At 44.7% G+C, this 22,153-nt stretch overlaps 1 protein-coding gene and 1 long non-coding RNA gene across 13 annotated transcripts in view; both read left to right on the top strand.

Annotated features, from left to right (window-relative positions):
* Positions 1–22,153, top strand: part of LOC142894831 (uncharacterized) — a 450,316-nt gene that overhangs the window by 29,329 nt on the left and 398,834 nt on the right. The window lies entirely within an intron of this gene.
* Positions 18,377–19,479, top strand: LOC142894844 (uncharacterized). The gene is made up of 3 exons (XR_012928050.1): positions 18,377–18,536; positions 19,278–19,347; positions 19,451–19,479. It is a non-coding gene; the product is annotated as an uncharacterized LOC142894844 (long non-coding RNA).

Raw genomic sequence — 22,153 nt, 5'->3', positions numbered from 1 at the left:
CTTTCAATAAGAGCCGGTAGCCTACGACAAGAAAAATAATGCACAACGCTAAGACGTCCAAATGTAAAGAAGTTCTACTGGTGCGTTGCGGCCCAGTTCAAGCACTGCTAGTATAACTTCTATATATATAAAGTCACTTTGTACACTATCTTACAAAGTCCTGCATTGGTGTGGTTCCGTGCTTACCTGGTGACGTGAGGAAGCCGTACCGAGGCTGCAGAGCCGGGGAGTCCATCATAGACAATCCACATCATCCACTGCACAGCGCCATCTCCAGGCAGAGGAGCAGCGTCAGTGACAGACTGCTGTCAACGTCCTGACACACTGAGGAAATCATCAAGTGTATATATGTTTCTATATAGAGTGACTCACTATCATTCACTCACCATCACATCTTGAGCCAACTGTTGACTCTCTCATTTCAGCAGGAAATGATTGATCAGTTCATCTTCATCACGTCTTAGTATGAGTCCAACGCACTTTGTGTTGACATTGAGACCACGCCAAAAAAAAATCCGATGTTGGGTGATATAGTGGTGGATAAAGATGAACTGTCACCCAGGGGGGAATGGAGACTTGCAAGTCAGTACCAAGGACGGACTTGTGAGGAGAATGAAAATATCACCAGGAGATAAGAGACTGAATGAAAAGGGTGAGCGCCTCACAAAACACTCAATCCAGTGCAGTCCAGTGCAGAAGCTGGTTTCATTGCTTGAAGCTTCTTAAACTTTTAGCTACACAAGGACAGTGTCATTTTGATGAGACAATTATTCATAGTCCATGTTTTTTGATCCACTTGATGGCACTGTAGTTCTTCGAATGTTGTCTTTTATTTTGCTGACCATTTCTTTGTTTTTCTACTTCCTTCAAAGTGTGCCTCTAACAGGAGGGAAAAGTTGGTTGGAAATTCCCCCCAAAAAACGAACAAAAAAGTTTGGTCAATGATACTGCTAAAAGGTTTTTTAAGATTTTGTGTTGAAGTGGCCATGTATAAATAGGCGAAGAAGGAAAACTTTGATTTTGAATGGAACAAAATGTTTAGCAACCTACTGAATAGGCCAAATAGGAATGTTTTGCACATACATACGCTGTAAAAGTTTAATTGTTTACGCTAGTAAATTAACTCTAATTTTCTCACACCTGTTGTGGAGTGTTTTGCGTCTCTGCGGTGTGAGTGAAAGGATGGCTCTGAACTTTGGCTGATGAGAAGCAAGTGTTTAATCTCGCGAGAGGAACGAGGGTATCCGAGACTAGTGTGTGGCCGACACAGTTGTTCACCGAGCAACATGAGTACAAGTCTTTTATACCACTAAATAAACATGAGCATGACATGAATAACAGGGGTGTGAATCTTTCACTCACAAAACGATCCGATTCAAATCTCGATTCACAAGCTACGATCCGATTCAGGGACGATTCATAAAAATAGTTTATTTGGTACGATTTGATCCGATCCGATCCGATTCGGTTCAGTGCGATTCAATACCAATGGACAATTTAACCCCAAGTGCTTATTTTCACTTTATGTTCCCAAGAAGAAAAAGAAAAAAAACACAAATGTAATTTAAAAATAGTATATTTTTGTTTATTTAGTGTCCAAGAGACAATACACCAGGTCTACTGAACATTCAGCATAAATTCCAACAACATAAACTTATCTGAGGTGACATATCAAAAATAATATTTGTTATAAAACAAAAAAGTTACCTATTAAAGACAAAGATTCAGTTCAAAATTCAGAATTAGTTGCTTCAGTCAGTTGTGAACTTCAGTAGCTACAATAGCATAACAAGTGCAACATATCACTGACACCAGATACATGGATCCAAAACTTTAGTAAGCAGTTATAGAAAATAGCATGTTGAATTCAACATGTCTGTAACTCTGAACATTAGCTTTTCTTAAAAATAAAAAATAAAATCTGTAACAGCTCTAAACACTAACTAAACTAATACTTACTGCCATATCGTTTTTCTCAGTCACCCTCCTTTGAGGCAAAAAACATCAGTGCTTGCACTCCTACAGCAATACTATGTCTTTTAGTTATCCCAAACATTTCTAGAGTTAGGTCAGGAGGTAGGTGTTTCAGTTTCCTGGCACCTTTATTTTGGAACCATCTTCCAGCCTCGGTGAGGGGGGCAGACACAGTTAGTTTATTTAGGAGTAGACTTAAGACTTTCCTTTTTCTTAAAGCTTATAGTTAGACTCCATCCACTGTCAGTTAAGCAGCTGTAGGCTTACGCCGTGGAGAGAGATCTTTCGCTCCCGTTACAGGGATCGTTGCTCTGTGCAGGCGGAGCCTCTATCACTCTCCTCACCCAATCAATCTTTTACTCTATCCACTCTGTCCAAGCTCTCATTATGCTTTGTACAGTATGCTCGATATGCATGATACTGTCGCAGTCTCTGTGTCCCCGGCAGGTGATGACCACTGCGCCAGGAGCTGGATTGTGCTGTCCCGGGGGTCTTGGTGTCATCGCTTCATCCCACCACCACGCTTAAGACCTGGACTTGTCCTATCGGCAGATTGTCCATCGAGCTAGGCTCTTGCCTTCCAAAGCATGGACACTTACACTCCACATGGACAGCAGCCTTGAATTATTTCCTATTCTTTGTGTTTATATCCGTTTTGCCTGGTTGGTGTATCTGTTTTTCACTCTGTCCTGTCTGCCACCCTGGCTCACTCTGCTCCTTTCTCTCTTTCTCTGTCTCTCCTCTATCTTTCTACTTCACCCCAACTACTCATAGGCAGATGATCGCCCTCTGGAGTCTGGTTCTGCCCTAGGTTTCTTCCCACAGGGGAGTTTTTCCCAGCCACTGTCGCATCTTGCTTGCTCCGGGGGCCCGGTTGGTTCTCTCTGATTGTATAAAGCGCTTTGAGACGCCTTTGGTTGTGATTTAGCGCTGTACAAATAAAAGTTTATTATTTATTATATTATTATTGCTGTAGGAGTGATACTATGGTGTTGAACTTATTACTTCTGTTTACATCTCACAACTCAGTGTTCATTTGTCAAGATTCTTTTTGAGGAAAATCAACTGATCAATATGATCATGTCTGAGAACACTGCGCTGCGCTGAAACAACATTCCCTGCTGTGCTAAAAACTCTTTCTGATGCTACACTGGTTGCTGGTATACAGAGGTATTTTTTTGCAAGTGATGACAGCAGTGGGAGGTCTGATTGTCCCTTCCACCAATATAGTGGGTTGTCTCTGAGGGGCAATGGATTACGCTCTCTGTACCTCATTACTTCATTGCGAGCCTTCTCTCTTGAAGATCTTGTTGCTTCTTTCACTTCAAAGGTTTCTCCAAACAGTTGGTCCAGCGCTGCACTTTTTTTTTTTCTTCTTACAGGGAGGCTGGTCATCATCTGAAAATTAAAAGAATACCATAATTACAGGTCTTGTCTGCAATGATCTTAAACATATTTTCTTTTGCCTTATTTTATATATGAAGTTAAATCTGCTTACATCCTATTCGGCTCAAAAACACACCTTCCTTTGTATCCTGGATCTGGGAACAAACTATGTGGCCCAGATTGCCTTGCTCAGGCTGAACTGGCTGTCCCTGATTGTCTGCATGTGATGTTTCCTAACAAGTAAAATGTATCATGTTTTATTAAAACACTTAATTAATTGCCTCCAGCAGTCACAAACTACAAATATTAAAAGTGTCAAATGCAGAGTGTAAGAAATGGTAACGCTGCACAACAAATATTAGTTGTTAACTCAATAATAAACTGTTACCTTGTTGTTTGCTTCATGGTCACTGAGAAAAGGCAATGTCTTGAAGCGTGGGTCAATAACTGATGCTGTGTGGAGGAAGTCAAGGACATCTGTGTATCGCTTCTCAAAGTCATTATTGAAGGCCCTTTTCATCTCAGTGATGAGCGCTGTATCTTCATTAGTAGCCTCAAAGTGCTTTTGAAGTTTTGCCCTGAGTGGGGCAATCATTGAGATTGTTGGCTGCTCCTCCTCACACATGAGAGTGGTCACAACTTTTACTGGAGCCATCAGTTTAACAATGTCTTCAGCATTGCTAATGTCTCTCTCATTAACACTGTTCCTCTCCTCTCCTTTCCTGATCTCCCTGGACATGAGAGTGGCAAACACAGCTGGCTGTTGCTCCAAGAACCGCTGCAGCATGTCAAATGAGCTGTTCCATCTGGTGGAAACATCTTGTATGAGCTTGTGTGCAGGCAAAGACAGTTGTTGTTGTTTCTCACGGAGGATTTCAGCACCTCTAATATTGCGATGCAAAAACCCAACCACCCTCCTTACTTTCCCTAGCAACTTTGCAGCAGTGTCCACTTGCAAAGCCTTCTGTGATGCTAGATTTAATGTATGCGCAAAGCAGGCAAGGTGAGGCCTCATTTCAGCTTCACGTCCAGCTACGATCATGTTTCTGGCATTATCAGTGACAAGAGCTGGGTCTTTATCCAAAATGTTCCAGTCAGCACATGCTTCCTTCAGTAATGCACCTATATTTCTTCCTGTGTGGCTGTCATTGAAGACTCTAGTTTGTAAGACATGATTCCTTAGTTCCCAGTCCTGAGAAATATGATGTGCCGTAATCGTCACATACGAGTTGGTTGCACATGAAGTCCACGCATCTGTGGTGATTGCTACCCTCTCCGCATGGGAAAGTTCTTGTTTAACTTCGTTCTTTAACTTGTTATACATTTCCGGCACACACTTCTCGGCGAAATGCTGTCTGGAAGGTATCTTATATCTTGGCTCGATTGTTTTTATCATGTCCCGAAAGCCTCTGCTTTCAACGACATTATACGGCCGTAAGTCTTTTGCAATAAAACAAGTGATAGATGCCGTTATTGCCGTGGACCTTGCCGAGTTATGGCTGAATTGCGGTTGGAAAAAGTCTTGTATTTTCTTGTCTTTGTCCTGCCCGCTCTTGTCTGTGCTATTCGTGCTAGCTGTGCTAACTGCACTACCATCCTGTTCACTCGAATCAGACCCGCCATGCCGTCTCGCCAGGTGATTACTTAGGTTTGTTGTACTTCCAGTGTATTTGACGGTCGCTCTACAAAGTTTGCAAACGGCCTGGCTTTTGTCTAGCTTACCATCCTTCTTAAAAAATCCAAATGATTTCCAAACCTTCGATTTTAGGTGAGAAGCACTGTGTATTTCATCCGCATCATGTGACATGTTGCTGCCTGCTCTCTCCTCACGGCTACACAGACAGCGCGCATCATAGCTGACGTCACTACTCGTACAGGTAAAAGGTCAACACGGTAATCTCGCGAGAGTTCACGCGCCAAAAAACTTTGGCTGAGCACAACAATGACAGGTATGGGCTACTGGAAACTGAAGAAACTGATTCGCGGCCGTAAATCTGGACCATCGGACCGTTTGTAGTGCATTTTTACCGATCCAGGGCTCCATCAACCGATGCACTCGGATCTCATACGTCACAGACCGATAACCGATTCAAGTCGGTTTATCTTTACACCCCAAATGAATAAACATGAGCAAACAATGAGCATATACATATGTAATTTGTTGAACACCTCCCCAACAATATCGGGATTCGCTCCAGACACAGTGGCACCAGGCAAAGATACAAACCCCTATCTGCGCTACTGGACGCCTTCACCAATCTGTTTTGCTCAACCTGATCTAACCTTGGTGTTTAAAGCTTGCGTGAGAGACTGCATATACTAAAGGACTCTACAAGTCCAGCAGTGGCGGCGGCTGCTCTTTCAAGGAGGGGAAGCTCATTTTGAGACATCATAAAATGCATTCATTTACTTATACGTTAATTCTACCTTCAATTGTCACATGCCTGTCAGTCTTGCCTGCTGGGTTCTGTGTGCCCTTGGCTGGTGCGTAGCTGAGGCACGTTTCCACCTGATTAACACACCTGCTTTCTCTCTGCCATCACTGCTGCATATAAGCCCTGGTCCCACACACACTCGTTGCCAGATTGTCCGCTAACTCTGTTATGACCTTCCAGCGGTTCCTGTCCTGTCCTGGCCTGGCCTGCCTGCCTGCCTGCCTGCCTGCTGCTGCCCCTGACCTGCGTTCCTGTCCTGGTAACCCGACCTCACTACTGTTTCTGACCACGAGCCTGTTTCTCCTGCCCTGCTACTGCCGACCTGGAAAGCCTTGGAAACAAACCCTCGATCTCTGCCCTGGACATCCGACCCGCCTGCTCTGCCGCCGCCCCGGAGGATCGACCTGCCTTTCATCCCTGACCAGGAGCGTTAGCCTACTGTTGCTAACTATCACAAATAAATCCTCCTTCCTTACCCCATTGGTGTTGCATGTGGATCCTTACTTGACAAGTGACATCAATTCCTTTCAAGAAAATGACCTGTGACCCTGTTGTACCAACTAGCCGTCTTTTCCAGGGACTTGACCAGTGTCCCCTCAATTGCCAGCAGAGCTTGGCTACATAAACTGCCTTAGCCCATTGCGTTGCGAGTTCAAGACTTGAGCTGCGCCAATGGTTGCCACTAATGGTGTGTGTGTGTGTGTGTGTGTGTGTGTGTGTGTGTGTGTGTGTGTGTGTGTGTGTGTGTGTGTGTGTGTGTGTGTGTGTGTGTGTGTGTGCTTGGTAAAAGGAGGCACAAAGGTGGTTTGATCCTGGAAGGGCAACTGGTTAAACAAAAGGGTCCAAGTGGTTCGGCAGTCATGCCACGGGAGATGGGCCAGTGCACTGTGGGAAACCAGAGGTGTGATGTTCACACAGGCAGGGGCAACAAGAGTGCGGTGCCTTCACAGTCAGGGACAAAGCCAAAACAGCCATCACATTCCTCCCTTTGATCACAATAAAACAGAAAATCAATACATAGGTAACATCATCTCAATACCGGACCCTAAGGCTTTACAGTAAAGGAATCACAATTACCAAAAAAACAAACAAAACATAACAGTCCTTCAAGCATATTCAGCATCGTCATCAGAGTAATCAGGGTCATAATCGCTGGAATTAGGCAAGAGATCAGGCATAGGTGAGTTCAGAGGGACCTGGTCATCATTAGGGGAAAAGTTAAGGGGAATCGGAGCATATTGCAGCAAAGTAGAAGTAATGGTGCTAGAAACCAGAAGTCTCACTAGCGGAAACAACACATGAGAGCAACATTAGGATGAAAAGAACAATAAAAAACAGAGTTAACATCTTGACCAAAAGGGAAGACCATGTGGAGGAGGAGAGCCAAGAGAGCCAGTCTAGTTGTGGAGAACTACCAATGTCCTTCAGCTCAAGAGCGGAAAGATCCTTTAGTGCAGAGACGGCTCTCTGGATGGAGCTACCGTCTGCATCATTAGCCGGAATCCATGTAAACCAGAAGAAGAGGAGGCCGACGATCATCATGAGGAGGACAAGGGAGCCTCCAGTACCAGGATGGGGTGAGTTGGGGCGACCCATCGTGGTGTCCTCGGATCCTGCGCATCTTGCTGCTTTCGGTGGAGTGGAGCGTTTCAATTCACCTTCCACTCTTGTTGCTAGGGTGCGTTGTTATCACTGGCAGCGGCTGTGGAGATGACCTTCTTGCAGTGGCTGGCGTGGATCCAGGTGGCCCTCTCGGCGACTTTCACGGCAGTTTGGGTAACCAGGAGGACTTCATACGGTCCTATCCAGCGATTGGACCTCCAGTGCTTGCGGCGGTGGTCTTTCACCAACACTAACCCCTGTTTTACACCAGAGGCATCTGCAGAGCGTCAGCAGAGCGACCGCATTGACGCTCTGCTCACGCTCCAGCACCCTCCCACACAGGACGCGTTTTACGAGCAGAGCGTCTCACGCGAGGATTGCAAGATCGCGCGACAACCCAGGTAGTTTTTGCGTGTTTTTAAAGAAAACAACAATGAAACAAAACATCGATACTTCGAGACGCTGTCCCAACAGTGTCTCGAAGTATCGATGTGTGTAAAAAAGAAAAATGATAATAAACGAACTGCTGACATCATTCAAAATGCAGGTATTTAAAGTATAGATGCATTTTGTTCATCATAGTTTGAGATTCAAAGTGAAATCTGTTTTTGTTTGATGGCCCACCTGAACAGCGTTGAAGCTGATGCGTCACGTTGCTGTTTCACAGTAAAGTACAGCACATATAAATACAAAATCCAGCACATTGTGTGTTATGATGAAAATCAACCGGATCCACCGTGTTTTTACACCATTGACTTCCTGTCTGAACGATCCTACCTGCTACGATTGATGCAGGAGGGACGTGGCAAGCGTCAAAGAATAAATTCTGGCGTTCTTTTCCAGTGGGTCGGATTTTAGTGCTTCTGGGACGCTTCTGAAACGTGGACGTTCTGCGCCTGGTGTGAACCTGCTCATTGACTTTAGTGGCCGCGTTTCACCGCGTCGACGCGGACGCTCTGCTGACACTCTGCAAACGCTTCTGGTGTAAAACAGGGGTAAGTCACCAGGCTGCAAGCTGTGTAGCGGTCTTGTGGTTGGTCGTGGAAGGGCAACTGCTACCTGCGCGCGAACTGCTGCAAGTTGGGAGTAGAGCTTAGAGCAATAAGTTAGCAGTGCATCTTCACACAGGGAAGTGGAGGGAAGAGGCCCAGGAGGACCTGCACCAGTTTGTGGTGGGACTGCAAAAATAATCTGAAAGGGGCTGAGGTTAGAGCGAGCGCGGCGCCTCATTCTCATGTACATCAGGATGAGCGGCAGTGCGTTTGGCCAGGGGAGTTTTGTTTCTTCGCAGCATTTCATGAGCTTGTTTTTTAGGGTACCATTTCCACGCTCTACAGCCCCACCACTGGAGGGGTGATAGGCGCAGTGTCGTCGCATGTCAATGCCCAGCATCTGGCCAATTTGTGTCAGGGCATTGTTAATGAAGTGTGTGCCGTTGTCAGATGAAATATTTGTCGGAATTCCCCACCTGGGAAGAATCTCAGAAAGGAGAGCTTTAGCCACATCATTAGCAGATTGTGTGCTACATGGAAATGCTTCAACCTATTTGGACCACATGTCAACCATCACAAGACAGTACCTCTTTCCTCCTGCAGGTGTTAACTCAATGAAGTCCATCATGAGATGTTCAAATGGCCTGGATGGAGGCGGATGTGCTGCTGTGCCTGCAACTTTTACAGCCTTGCCGGTGTTGCATCTGGCACAAGTGAGGCAGGTTTCACAGTGCTTTTGAGCTGTAACCGAGAACCCTTTTGTGAACCAGTGTGTAGCTATCATATCCATCATCCCCCCTTTGGGGGGGTGACGCATTGACGCATGGTCTAACCCATGCGTCAATTTAACAAAGGCCGGGAAGAAATGCCTGGGGAGGCAGGGAAGTCCATTAGGGCCAACCCAAATGCCATCTGAGTGGGTAGCACCACAGGATGACCAGACACGCTTTTCATCAGGTGTCGCAAACTTCTGGAGGTCCTCAACGGAGGCAAGGTGTTCAGATGGTGCGTCACTCAGGGCAGTTGTCGGAAGGGGCAACATGGCGACAGTCTTGGCTGCAGCATCAGCACATGCACTTCCCCTAGACACTGGATCAGAGGCGTTAGTATGAGCAGCACATTTGCAAATTGCAATAGCAGAGGGCAACAGATTGGCATCAAGGAGGGAGGCAATCAGTGAATGGTGTAAGACATGTTTATCATCACAGCGAAGGAATTTACGGTGGCGCCAGAGGGTGCCGAAATCATGGACAACACCAAAGGCGTAGGGCGAATCAGTGTAAATCGTGACAGATTTGCCTTCAGCCAATTTGCAGGCTTCTGTCAGTGCGATAAGTTCTGCCACTTGTGCTGAGAGATGAGGAGGCAGGGGGCCTGAAATTACAGTGGCAGAGTCAGAACAGACAGCGAAACCAACTCTGTTGGTGCCCAAGTTGTCTCTGTAGGCAGAGCCATCTGTGTAAAGGACAAAATCACAGTTAGATAGTGGATGGTCAGTCAAGTCAGGTCGTGGTGAACAACACAAGTCGAGCTCAGCCATGCAGTCGTGTGGGCCACCGTCAGTTGGAAGTGGAAACAGTGAGGCTGGATTTAGAACATTGCAATGTTTCACAACGACCTTTGGCATGTCTAGAAGAGTGGTGTGATACCTCAGGTGTCTGGCAGAGGACAGGTGTGATGTCCTTTGCTCATTAAGAATTAGAGAGACAGAGTGTGGGACCAGAAGGGTTAAAGGGGCGTAGCCCACAACGTCGCGAGAGGCAATTAACGCCTTCTCGGCGGCTGCCACTGCTCGGAGGCAGCGCGGAAATCCCGCAGCGACAGCATCAAGGCGGGACGAGAAGTAGGCGACTGGGCGTTGCTGTCCACCATGCTCCTGCAGCAGGACGGAGGTCATGCACCTGTCGCATTCATCCACCACCTGCGTGAACGATTGCGAGGGATCTAGGATGCCAAGTGCAGGAGCCGACTGGAGTGCACCTTTAAGGTCCACAAAGGCATCGTCAGCTTGTGGAGTCCATGTGAGCTCCCCGGCCATATTCATTAAACCTGTAATGATATCACGAAGCAGCTTCTCACGGCATGAATAATGCGGAATCAACGATCGGCAGTAGCCGCACAAACCAAGGAACAAGAGAAGTTGTTTCCTGGTCCGGGGCTTGGGAACAGAGGCGATGGCTGCACTCCGTTTGGAAGCGATGGCCCTGGAATTAGAAGAAAGAATGTGACCAAGAAAAGTGACAGATGACAATGAGGGACAACTAAACAAGGTAGGCGGAATGTGGACGGCAGTCATGCCGTCAGGTGTTGGTACCAAACTAATGTTGAGAGACAGTAGGAGATCTCGGTCCAAAAGGTTGAGGTGGCAGACCTTTAAAATCAGAAAACTGTGCTTCTGTGATCAGGGCTGGATTAAGAATACAGAGGCCCCTGGGCCAGACTCTCTGAGAGGCCCCCCCACACACGCTTGCATGCACACACACAGACACAGCTGATCTCCGGAAGCTGAACTACAGAGCTGGCACCACACACATACACACTTATACATGCATGAACGCATCAAATGGCTTATGGTGCACAAGTGTGACCTTACATGTTGGAAACTCTTGTATGTCCACAGGATTCACACTGACTGGCGACATCTTATTTTAATATTTTTAGATAAATTCATCACAAGACTCTCGGGACGTGATGGTGTTGTATCTGTGTATTATGTCAACATAACAACAAACAGGTTTTTTATTCTCCTGAGCTGGTGGATTGGAGGCATCTGCCACAGGGTAGCGGACCTGCTCTTCACGGATTGTTGCGTCGACATTCTCGTCCTCTACTGCTGGCTCTTCATTAACATTTACGTTCCCAGAAGACTCTGTGAAAAAACTAGCTATGTTTGGAATCTTCTGTCAGAGTTCCGAATGTCTTTTATCCCTCTCCTGTTTTGCTTTTAATTTAGAGGCTCCACTCTCCACCGTTTTAAATTTTTTTTCCATGTCTCTCCTTACTTTAGATTAGCTAACGTTATCGTTCAGAACTCACATTTCGCGCTTTTCACCTTTATACCGGTGTGCGTTCATGTGGTATCGAAATAATCGGAAAAACGACTTTCCGACTGGGTTCTATTTGATGGCTGATCTGATTTGTTTCCTCTGCTACCTGGTGTCTCACACCTGATTTATTTGTTTGGAAAATTAAAGAAAATACTAGTATTCATGATTTCCCACATTACAACTTTAGAGCACACGAACGCAACAAAGTTGGAAGAACAACTTGCCAAGAAGAACTCGGATTTCCGACACCACTTGAACGCAGCATACGTGACAAAAAAGAAAGCTAACTGCCGGAGCCCGGAGGCCCCTGAGAGCTCGAGGCCCCCGGGCCGCGGCCCAGACGGCCCGGTTCATGATCCGGGCTTGGTCATTATCATTGAAGGTTCTTTTATCCAGATGCAGTAATAGTACAGTCAAGTTCAGTCTGGAAATCTATTGACTACACTTCTTTTACCTTGAGAGCCACAGATGAAAAACCTCAGAGGTTTGCAAATGATCGGCTGCAAGTACTGTCTGAAAACATATCATCACAATCCTGTATTACTGCATATAATGTAGTTTTTATCTGTATATTACAGCGAGCTGTCAAGTAAGTATCTGGCGTAGAAGCTACAATAAATACTGGGAACTCTGTGGTTGTGTGGTTCTGCTCTTTTCAAGATGTTCAATAAAGCTCATCAGAATCAGAAATACTTTATTCATCCCGAGGGAAATTCTTTTTGGAACAGGGCTCCAGTCAGAGAGTTTTGACGCTGTCAGTCTGTGCTGCGACCACTGAGAGCAGGTCGGTTTCCATTTCTCCTTTCCGATTCTACTTTTTTTGAGTTAACCTGTTACGGGTTTATAAATATATATGTAGGAGTGATAAATGAAGAGTGTGAAATGTCCGGGGTGTGTTTCGTGTGGAGAATGTTGCAGACGTGCCTCGTTATTTTGATCGCGAGTACACTTTTCTTTCTGGAGCTTTTTCTTGTGTGTGTGTATGTGTGTGCATCACAGTCGGCGTTCATTTGTCTCTTCATACAGGTATGGAGATTCATAGTTATATGTATTGGTTCTGTTTTATAAATAACTTTGAAGAATATTTTATTGAATTGACGACGCTGAAGTTGGCGCCACATTCGCCGCGGTGCTTCTTCGGTTTCGATTCCACCTTAAAAGCCTTAAAAACCTTAAGAATTCTCAATTTGACCGCTAGATGGCTGTGCTTATCCCAACACTTTTCAACATATAAAATTCAGCGTATCATTATGTCTATGTTGAGGTGGATTTTTTTCCAAAATTATACAGTAGAAATTGACATGTGAGGTATCATCTTACAGCCTGGGAGCTCAACTATCACAATCAGTTGACATACAATATAGGAAATAATTTTTGACCTTTTGGGGGGACTCCAAATTTGACAACTTTGCCATTGATATTATGATATTTTTCAGTTTTTCAGGTGGATTGTGGAATATGTCAACTGATTGTGATAGTAGAGCTCCCAGGCTTTCCAATGATAATAATAATTTAGTCAGAAATCCTCGTCAACATAGACATAATGATTTATTTATTTTTTATATTGAACAGTGTTGGAATAAGCACTGCCATCTAGTGGTCAAACCACGTAACTATTTTTTAAGGTGGAATCGAAACTTGAGCAGCACCGCGGTGAATGTGGCGCCGCCTTCAGGTCGTCCTCGGCATCACAGTCTGCGTTCATTTGTCTCTTCATACAGCCTGTGCTGCGTTCAATGAAAGCCAGGAATAAAGTGGCAGCAAACACTGCAACCTGAGTCCATGTCTCCATGAACACAACGCAAGATACACAAGTTAACGGGCATGTTTGCAACATCACAAGAGACACACCCGTTATACTCAGTTGTGTCCCAATCGGCCCAATGCAACACTTTGGCCTTACTGGCATTTAAGGTTAAAGGTCACACTGACTGTCATTCCAAAGAATGCAAATATTCCAGGTCCAATGACTTTGAATGACCTTGACTGCAGTTAATTATTCAGCGGAGGTCAAACAGTGTGGACTTTTTACATTTGCAGATGTGTGGCTATAAATGTATATTTACATAGGAAAGGCAGCTGGATTGTCCACACCAGGCTTCCTTAGAAATATGCTGGTGCAAGATGGCAGCTAACTGAGAGCACTGGGACCCTTATTGATGTATGGAGATTCTTATGAAAATGTGGATGGATGGCGGTATAAAATATTGCTTGTTCACTTGTTTTCCACAGTATATAAGGAGCCTCAGACAGTCAAGAGGACTGTCACCTTAATAAAGCACCAACAAGGTCATCAACTGTACAGCCCCACCTGCAGGTGTCACTTATTGACGCGGAAGGTGCAAAGGTTGATGAGAAGTCGTCTTGTTACAAGGAGCTGAGACGCCATTAGCTGGCATTGCAGAGTATCTGCTTTGAGCAAAACAATTGGAGGTTTTTTATCTCCAGTTCCACAGGACACAGAATGAGTCGGTGAGTCTGACTTTCCCAACTGGAAATAAATATTTCAATCCATCTGGCTGGGAGGAATATCTGCTGAAATGGCAGAGATATTAGCTTGTGTAAAAAGTTTACTCAACTGTTCAGTTTGTTTAGAGACTTTCAAAGACCCAGTGACTCTGAGCTGCAACCACAGCTTCTGCTCCAAGTGTCTGCAGACCTTCTGGGAGAAGAATGAAAGCAAAGACTGGCCCGTATGTAAAAGAAACTCCTCAAAGGATAGTCTGCATCCAGACTTTGCCCTGAAGCAACTGGTTGAGTCGTTGGCTGACAGCCAGCAGTCTGGATCGTCTGAGACAGTGGAAGCAGTGAAGGTGGAGCTGCTGTGCAAACACGAAGCAGAATCCATAAAGTTCTGCGAGGATGAGCAGAACGCTCTGTGCTCTGTGTGTGAGTTTTCTCTCCACCAGGGTCACAAGGTGGTTCCTGTGGAAGAAGCAGTCCCAGGACTGAAGGAGCAGCTGAAGTCCAACTTCAAAGCTTTAAAGGACAAGAAGGAGAAATACGGAGAAGTTGAGTTAAAATTCAAACAAGTGATTGAACTCTTGTTTGACAAGCTCCGCCTCTTCCTGAGAGGGGAAGAGGAGTCCAGACTGGCAGCTCTGAGGGAGGAAGAGGAGCAGAAGAGGAAGACTGTGATAGGAGAGATGGAGAAGATTCAGGAGAAGATGTCTTCTCTGTCCAGCACCATGACTGCTGTTGAGGAAGAGCTGCAGCAGAAGGACACCATGGTCTTCCTCAACAGTTATAAAGGCCTTCAGAGCAGAGCCAGAGACCAGTGCTCCCAGTCAGAGCCACAACTGCCACAGCTGCTCCCAGGAGCACTGATCAACGTGGCCAAACACCTGGGCAACCTGTCCTTCACAGTGTGGCAGAAGATGAAGGACCAGGTCCACTTCAGTCCAGTCATCCTGGACCCAAACACTGCAAGCTGCTGGCTCTACGGGCGTTTACCCACTAGCCCTGTGCGGCTAGTGCCAGCCCTTCACGGTACGGGACAGCTCGGTTGAAAGGTATTTCCATAAGCCCGACTCGTACCTGAGCGTGGGCGGAGTCACAGTTGCAAGGCGAACCAAAGGTTTTTTTGTGCCTCCCGTGTCCCGGAAACCATAGGATTCACTTTTTGTATTAACCGTGGTTTTGTTTTGTTTTGTGCGAGACATTTTCATAGGGCTTAGAATGATTTTGTTTCATACTGTTGACTATCAAAACACTGTCCTAGAAGAGAAAATGTAGACGCTGAAACGATCACCTTGAGTCTCACAGTCGTTTATTATTAGATAAGAATATCCGCACAACTTAAGTCCACACAAAGCACAAAACAGCAACAACTCTATTCGACCGGCGTTAACAAGCGAGCAGCGTTTTAAAATCGCTATAGGGAGTGAAACTTACGAAACTCGCCGCCTCTTAAGTTTCGCTGCCAGTGAACACAACACAAGCAGAGCACGGAGTTAGCGGTGGTGGCTAGCGGTTTATCGACACGATTCAACGGCTCTACTTTGCAAATAGCCTTCAAACTAAAGTTGCTTGATGTTACAAAACACATTTACAGTCCTCAAGCATGTTTTCAAATATCGTCGTGGCCGACTATTCTCTAGTCATCCACCGGCCGAGTCGAGCCCGTCTCACTCCCGTTGGCCACTGCGTCGGTGTTCTATCGCATCCGAATTAGGCTGAACAAACCTCCAACATTTTCTCTGTTCGTTCCACTCTGACTGTTGTAGTCCTTGGTGCTTCGGTAGTCGCTCGGCATTTTTATTTTCTTATTTCTCCGGACACTGTTTAACTGTACAGCGACAGCCACTGGCTGCGAAACCAGGAAGGCTTTTCATTGCGTGTCGCTCCGTCCGTCCAGCTCTCTATGAGCTTTTTCTTCGGCCACAGAGAACAGAAACGTCTGTAGTTCTACGTTCGCCCATGGTACAGTTTCATAATCTTTTCAGTTTTTAATACGTGAAACTGTAAAAATCCACACGAGGGGCATTTAAAAAATGGCGGTTTTGGTCTTTCGTGAGAGACTGCCTTTGGCTTTCGTCAAAACTTTTACCCAATCAGTGCCCTGCACGTTGCTACGTCACCCATACGGTGTCAGCTCCGCTCGCTTCGAACTCCAAGGAGGCAGGTACCAAAATCGTAACCCCTGGGACCATGCTGGGGCCCGTGGAAATGCGTCAATACCGACCCGAACCGTACCGAAATGTTACCGAGGGCGCCTGTGGGTAAACGCCCTACCTGTCTGATGACCTGACCAGCGTGACAAATGGAGAAACACCTCAGCAGCTTCCTGATAATCCAGAGGGACACACTAGATATTACAGTGTTCTGGGGAGACACACTAGATATTACAGTGTTTTGGGTTCTGAAGGTTTCAGCTCAGGATAGGGTTACCCTCTTCCCATATCTCAGTTTCAGAAAGGCAGGAGATCAGAAAACTGCTGACATCAGGATGTGTGAGAGAGATTTTTCAGTAATGTTTGAGGAGGAGTTTCTTTATGTTTCGGATTCAGATCCAGATTCAGATCCAGATTAAGATTAAGATTTATTGACACTTAGATCCCCTGTTTAGGTGCATACATGTGAAACACTTATGCCCGTGAGTTCCAATACATTCATTCATTCATTCATTTTCCATACCCGCTTAGTCCCGAGCTCAGGGTCACGGGGGTCTGCTGGAGCCTATCCCAGCTGTCTTAGGGCGAAGGCAGGGTGACACCCTGGACAAGTCGCCAGTTCATCGCAGGGCCACATAGAAACAAACAACCATTTACACTCACATGCACACCTACGGACAATTTAGAACGTTCAATTGACCTCACATGCATGTTTTTGGAGTGTGGGAGGAAGCCGGAGAACCCGGAGAGAACCCACGCAGACACAAGGAGAACATGCAAACTCCACACAGAAAGGTCCCAGGCCCGGAATGGAACCCACAACCTTCTTGCTGTGAGGCGGCAGCACTAACCACTGCGCCACCATGTCGCCCCTCCAATACATTAAGAATTGCAAAAACATGATGGATTTGACTCTTTGATCGAGTTTGAAAATGATTTGAAACCAGTTATAGACGATGGAAAAATGTCTTCAATCAATCATGTCGAAATGACAGTGATTGTTTTTTGTGTTTTTTGATTTTACTGTATACACCATTCATTTGAGAAAAATGAAAAACCAAACGCGTTCACTTCAAAATCTTATCTTTCAGCCATCCAATGTTTTCTGAAATTCATGATTAACTTCAAAACCAATTAGACATGAACTTAGTTATTGATATTTGCAAACTGTAATTGTCTATTTTGTTGTTTAAACTAATGAGAACACACGGTTGGTCATGTTTGGAATATTGTTGTATAAATTTTAGTGTCTTATACATCAACTATTCTAAAATTGAAATAGGCTTGAATGTTAAGTGGTGGGGTGGTATAGCTGCTGTTTGAGAGGGCAAGAGTCCAAAATTGCACATGATCTGTGGCTAAAGCTGACAGCAAAGATGAAGCGATGGCACCAAGAATCCCAGGACTGCCTCCTCCGGCTCCCAGTGTCGTGGTCATCACCTGCCAGGGACACACAAAGACTGCAGCAGTATCGTGTACAAATAGGTAGTTCAGGTGGAGAGGAAAAAGTGAGTGTGAATACACTGTTAAATTATTTCACAGTCTAATACAGTGGAAAAAATGCTGCATATTTCTGCGATTAATTGGAAATGAAAATATTATTCCTGTTTAGGTTGTCCAACACTGATCAGTGCTGATCTCAGTGTTTCTCAACTGGAGGGTTGCGAGCCAAAAGTGGGCTGTGGCCTCGTGGCAAGGCTGGATTAAGACAGAGGCAGTGTTTCTGTTACAACACTCCCTGAAAACATTGTTAACCACTCCACAAATATGATCCACCTGCTAGTAACATTGTCACATTTATAGCCAGGTTGTACCTGTTACATTAAAATCACCAGATCCTATATATTTCTAATATACACATGCAAAAGAGGCTGAGTGAGACTTTCCCCTAATTTCTGTCCAGTTCACCGGGAAATTGGAGATTTTTGTAATACATTTTACGTCATGGCACTTTGTATTGTAATGTTTTCTCTCTGCCACCAGATGTCAGTAGCCTCCATATATTTTACCAGCGGTGTCAAGTCACTGGACAATCTGTCGCTGATTGAGCTCAACCTGGACAGAGCGGAGGTCTCTGCGCATTTTAGCAATGAACACCAGTCGGTATGCATCAACTAGTCCTTCCCAATCTAACGGTTGTGTGTGTTGACTAGTCTCAGGGATGATGACCCAAGGACTATGTTTCCATCTTTTATTTACTGCAGAAGACAATAAAACACATTTTAACAGCCTGTCTCTCTGCACTTCTGTCACTTTTATGTTAATGAGCTGTACCTGGCCACATCTAGGCCACACCCTTCTCTCTCGAAGGGGCTGTGGCTTCGGCTCCGGCAGCCATGTGCTAATGTTGTTAATGCGAAGCGACTCGGTCATGGCTAGCAGAAGCAGTGTGGTGCAAGCGTACCAGTTTGAGCCAGAGTCTGACCCAGAGGGAGAGGCTTCGGCAGAAATACCGACTCAGCGACGGCAGCAGGACATTTCAGAGTGGTAAGATACAAATACTGTGCGTCTTTATGTTTTAAAGTTTTTATTTTGTGTGTTGTTACACTGTTACTTAAACGTTAGCTCATGCTAACGGCTTCGTCACCGCTGTCTCGTCGAGCTCTTCTGGTGAATGAGCATTTTTCTAAACAGTGCAGTAACGTTATACTTATCTCTCCTCTGTATATTCTTCAAGTCTACTCATTAAAACTAAAAAAAAAATAAAAGGATACTTAACTATCAAATTATGTAACTAGGCAATATGTATATATATATATATATATATATATATATATATATATATATATATATATATATGTACATATATATATATATATATATATATATATATATATATATATATATATATATATATGTATATATATATATATATATATACGTATATATATATATATATATATATATATATATATATATATATACATATATATATATAGTCTTGCAACGTTTTCAGCAGAGCTGTCTTAACATAAAAACGAGCGGCCTTTTTTTCCTAGGTATTTTGAATGTATTTCTTTTTTCTTTTTTTTGTATAACTTAACTATAACTATAACTTAAGTTTAAATATGTCTGTATCCACAATATGTCATGGTCACAATTAGAGGCAGTGCCATGTTGCTTAAAACGCCACTGTTCACCATCTCAACGTTCTCAAAAGTCTTATCCAACTCTGCTTGTGTTGGCAACTTTCATTCAAGTGAAATTACAACTTTTTTCTTTTGACAGGTGCTCCTGTGGAAACTGTAACACCATGGCCACGGAGCAGGAAAATGTATGCTGCCTTCAGATACCACAGGTAGAGTCAAGATATCAAAAATGAAATCTAGTTTGTCTTGATTATGGTTTATTGCATACATCTTTGAGACATAATGGCATTTATACTTTGTAATATCTTGTAGGTTAGCAGATGCCTGCGGGAGGTTGAGAGAATGCAGGCCAAATTTCTAAGGCGGACTATGGTCCATTGCGACTAAAGGGAATTAGGTTATGTTTTGCTAAATGTTATGATTTAAAATTAAATTCAAAGATTTTGTGGATTACTTCGTAGTTTCGCCATCGTTCTCGCCGGAGCGTTTGCGAGCAGAAAAACATGGCGCAGCTTCTAAGAATTTCTGTGGGTGTGACAAACCTTTGCCAGAGGCGGTGCCACAAACATGAGGAGGCGGGTTTCAGTGCACTTCCGTGTCTTAGTGACGTCGCTAAGTCACGGAAGTTCAATCTGCCCGTTTGAAGCACACATTTTGGAAAGAAGGAGAAGGCTGAAGAGGGTCGAGGACAGACTTTTTTCATACCAGGTGGGATCGTAGTGGCCGCTGGATGCATGTTATTGATAGGAAACCGCACTAAAGTGCATTTTGCATAATATGGGACATCGTCCCAAACCATTATGAACAGGTGAACAGTGACACCTACTGGACAAAGCGCCAGTGAATATGTGGGGACAGACAAAACAGCAAAATTAATATCATTTAACCAAGGAAACATACCTGCAGAAGACAATAAAACACATTTTAACAGTCTTCTGGCCCGTCTCTCTGCGCCTCTTGTTCCCTAAACAGAGGTGGCAAACAGGCAAAATAACAACATTGGGAAAAAAATTTAAAAAGGGCCAGCGAGTCGGCGACATGTTATCTCTGCTACGCTAACCGCATAGCAGCCTGCCACAGCACAATTGGTCAATAAAAACAAAAATAAATTATTAAAACCAAACATAAAACAACCATGTAACCTTAGTGGTATTTACATGTAATTAGTGCACACCGAAGGGAACATTAACAGATAGTGTTTCTTACAGACAATAGTTAGAAATGGCAGCAGCATCCATTAACACAACTTGCCCTCATACATACAACGCTGAACTGTGAGGGACCGACTCGCTGTGAAACCCGGCAGGTACAGAAAGAGGTGAGAGACAAACGTAAATAAAAATAGTAATAAAATAAAAATAACACATTGAGATAAAATTCACAAATATACAACAAAATAAATGAATAATAAATAAAGTCCCCACACACACTTTAAACTTAGAAATTCCAACTCTGCTACACCAACTCATCTCTACTCATTTTACACCACAGCTTACAACTTAGTGATCAGCGCCACATTCTTTGCATTGTGTTGAATCTCCCTTCAACTGTGCAGACTTCAGCTTGTTCCTGCAGTAATGCAGTGGTAGTGCGTGGTTCACATTTCACCCATCCGTATCACACACAGCTGAACTGCTTTTCTGATTATAGTCTTGTAATAATAATAATTCATTCATTCATTCATCTTCTATACCCGCTTATTCCTATTCAGGGTCACGGGGGTCTGCTGGAGCCTATCCCAGCTGTCTTAGGGCGAAGGCAGGGTGACACCCTGGACAAGTCGCCAGTTCATCGCAGGGCCACATAGAGACAAACAACCATTCACACTCACATGCACATGCACACCTAAGGACAAGTTAGAGTGTTCAATTGACCTCACATGCATGTTTTTGGAGTGTGGGAGGAAGCCGGAGAACCCGGAGAGAACCCACGCAGACACAGGGAGAACATGCAAACTCCACACAGAGGTCCCAGGTCCAGAATCGAACCCACAACCTTCTTGCTGTGAGGCGGCAGCGCTAACCACTGCACCACTGTGTCGCCCAATAATAATAATAATAACATACAGAATTATGTTTATATTTATACTGTATATGTCATCCTTATGCGTGTCTTTCTGCATTATACATTTAGAATCTTTACATCTGCGTGGTGCGAGACACCAAAGCTGGTTGTTGTGGGTCTCCAGCCACACCCCGACTTCACCTGGCCTGAAAAAAAAATAAACAGGAACAACGGAACAAAGGCCTGAGCTGGCTGCTTTTCCTCCAAGCATTGACTTCTCTCATGTCTAGTCGTTCAGGAGAGCCTGCAGGGCTGTGCTGAGCCGTTGGGAAACCCCCACTTCTTCATGTCACCGTCCCCCCGTAGCGAGATATCCGACTAAAGACCCACCTCTGTTTGTTTTTTCCTCAGTGTTGATAAGCGAGACAAGCTTCCTATGATCAACAATATTGCATTGACCTCGACTCCAACACTTGCCTCCTGCCATATTCAATTCAATTTCCTGTCTTTGCAAAAGATTTTTGGCCCGCGTCTCTCCTCATGGTTGGCCGTTAACAATATTTAGGAAGTTGCACAGAGCTTTTAGGAACTGGTGTGTAAGGCCCTGAAGTATACCAGACTCCTGGCTTTTCCCCCCTAGAGGCCTTTATTACAATGCTGCTGCATGCCGTGATGTGTGTGTCACTCCTTGTAAAGGGGCCACACGCACACAATCACCGCCACGATCAATTGGTCGTCATCCATCAGAGGCCACGGCTAATTTGTTCCTTGGCATTGTCTACGCCATTCCACCTTGTTTTTCCAAACTATATTTTTGAATCTGTAATACACAAAAGGGAAAAGCTTTCCGTCTGTGAAGGATTTCCTGCTGCTAATCTGACCAGCCAAACCTGAAATCATCCAAAAAGCGTGACTCACACACGCCCATTTGACATTTTGGTAAGGGGTGTGTGTGTGTGTGTGTGTGTGTGTGTGTGTGTGTGTGTGTGTGTGTGTGTGTGTGTGTGTGTG

Source organism: Nelusetta ayraudi, unplaced genomic scaffold, assembly GCF_046127955.1.
Source record: "Nelusetta ayraudi isolate G7.1 ecotype Tasmania unplaced genomic scaffold, CSIRO-AGI_Nayr_v1 ptg000045l, whole genome shotgun sequence".
NCBI classification, from domain to species: domain Eukaryota; kingdom Metazoa; phylum Chordata; class Actinopteri; order Tetraodontiformes; family Monacanthidae; genus Nelusetta; species Nelusetta ayraudi.
Note: the sequence above shows the minus strand (reverse complement) of the source record. Positions and strands in the feature narration are given on the sequence as shown.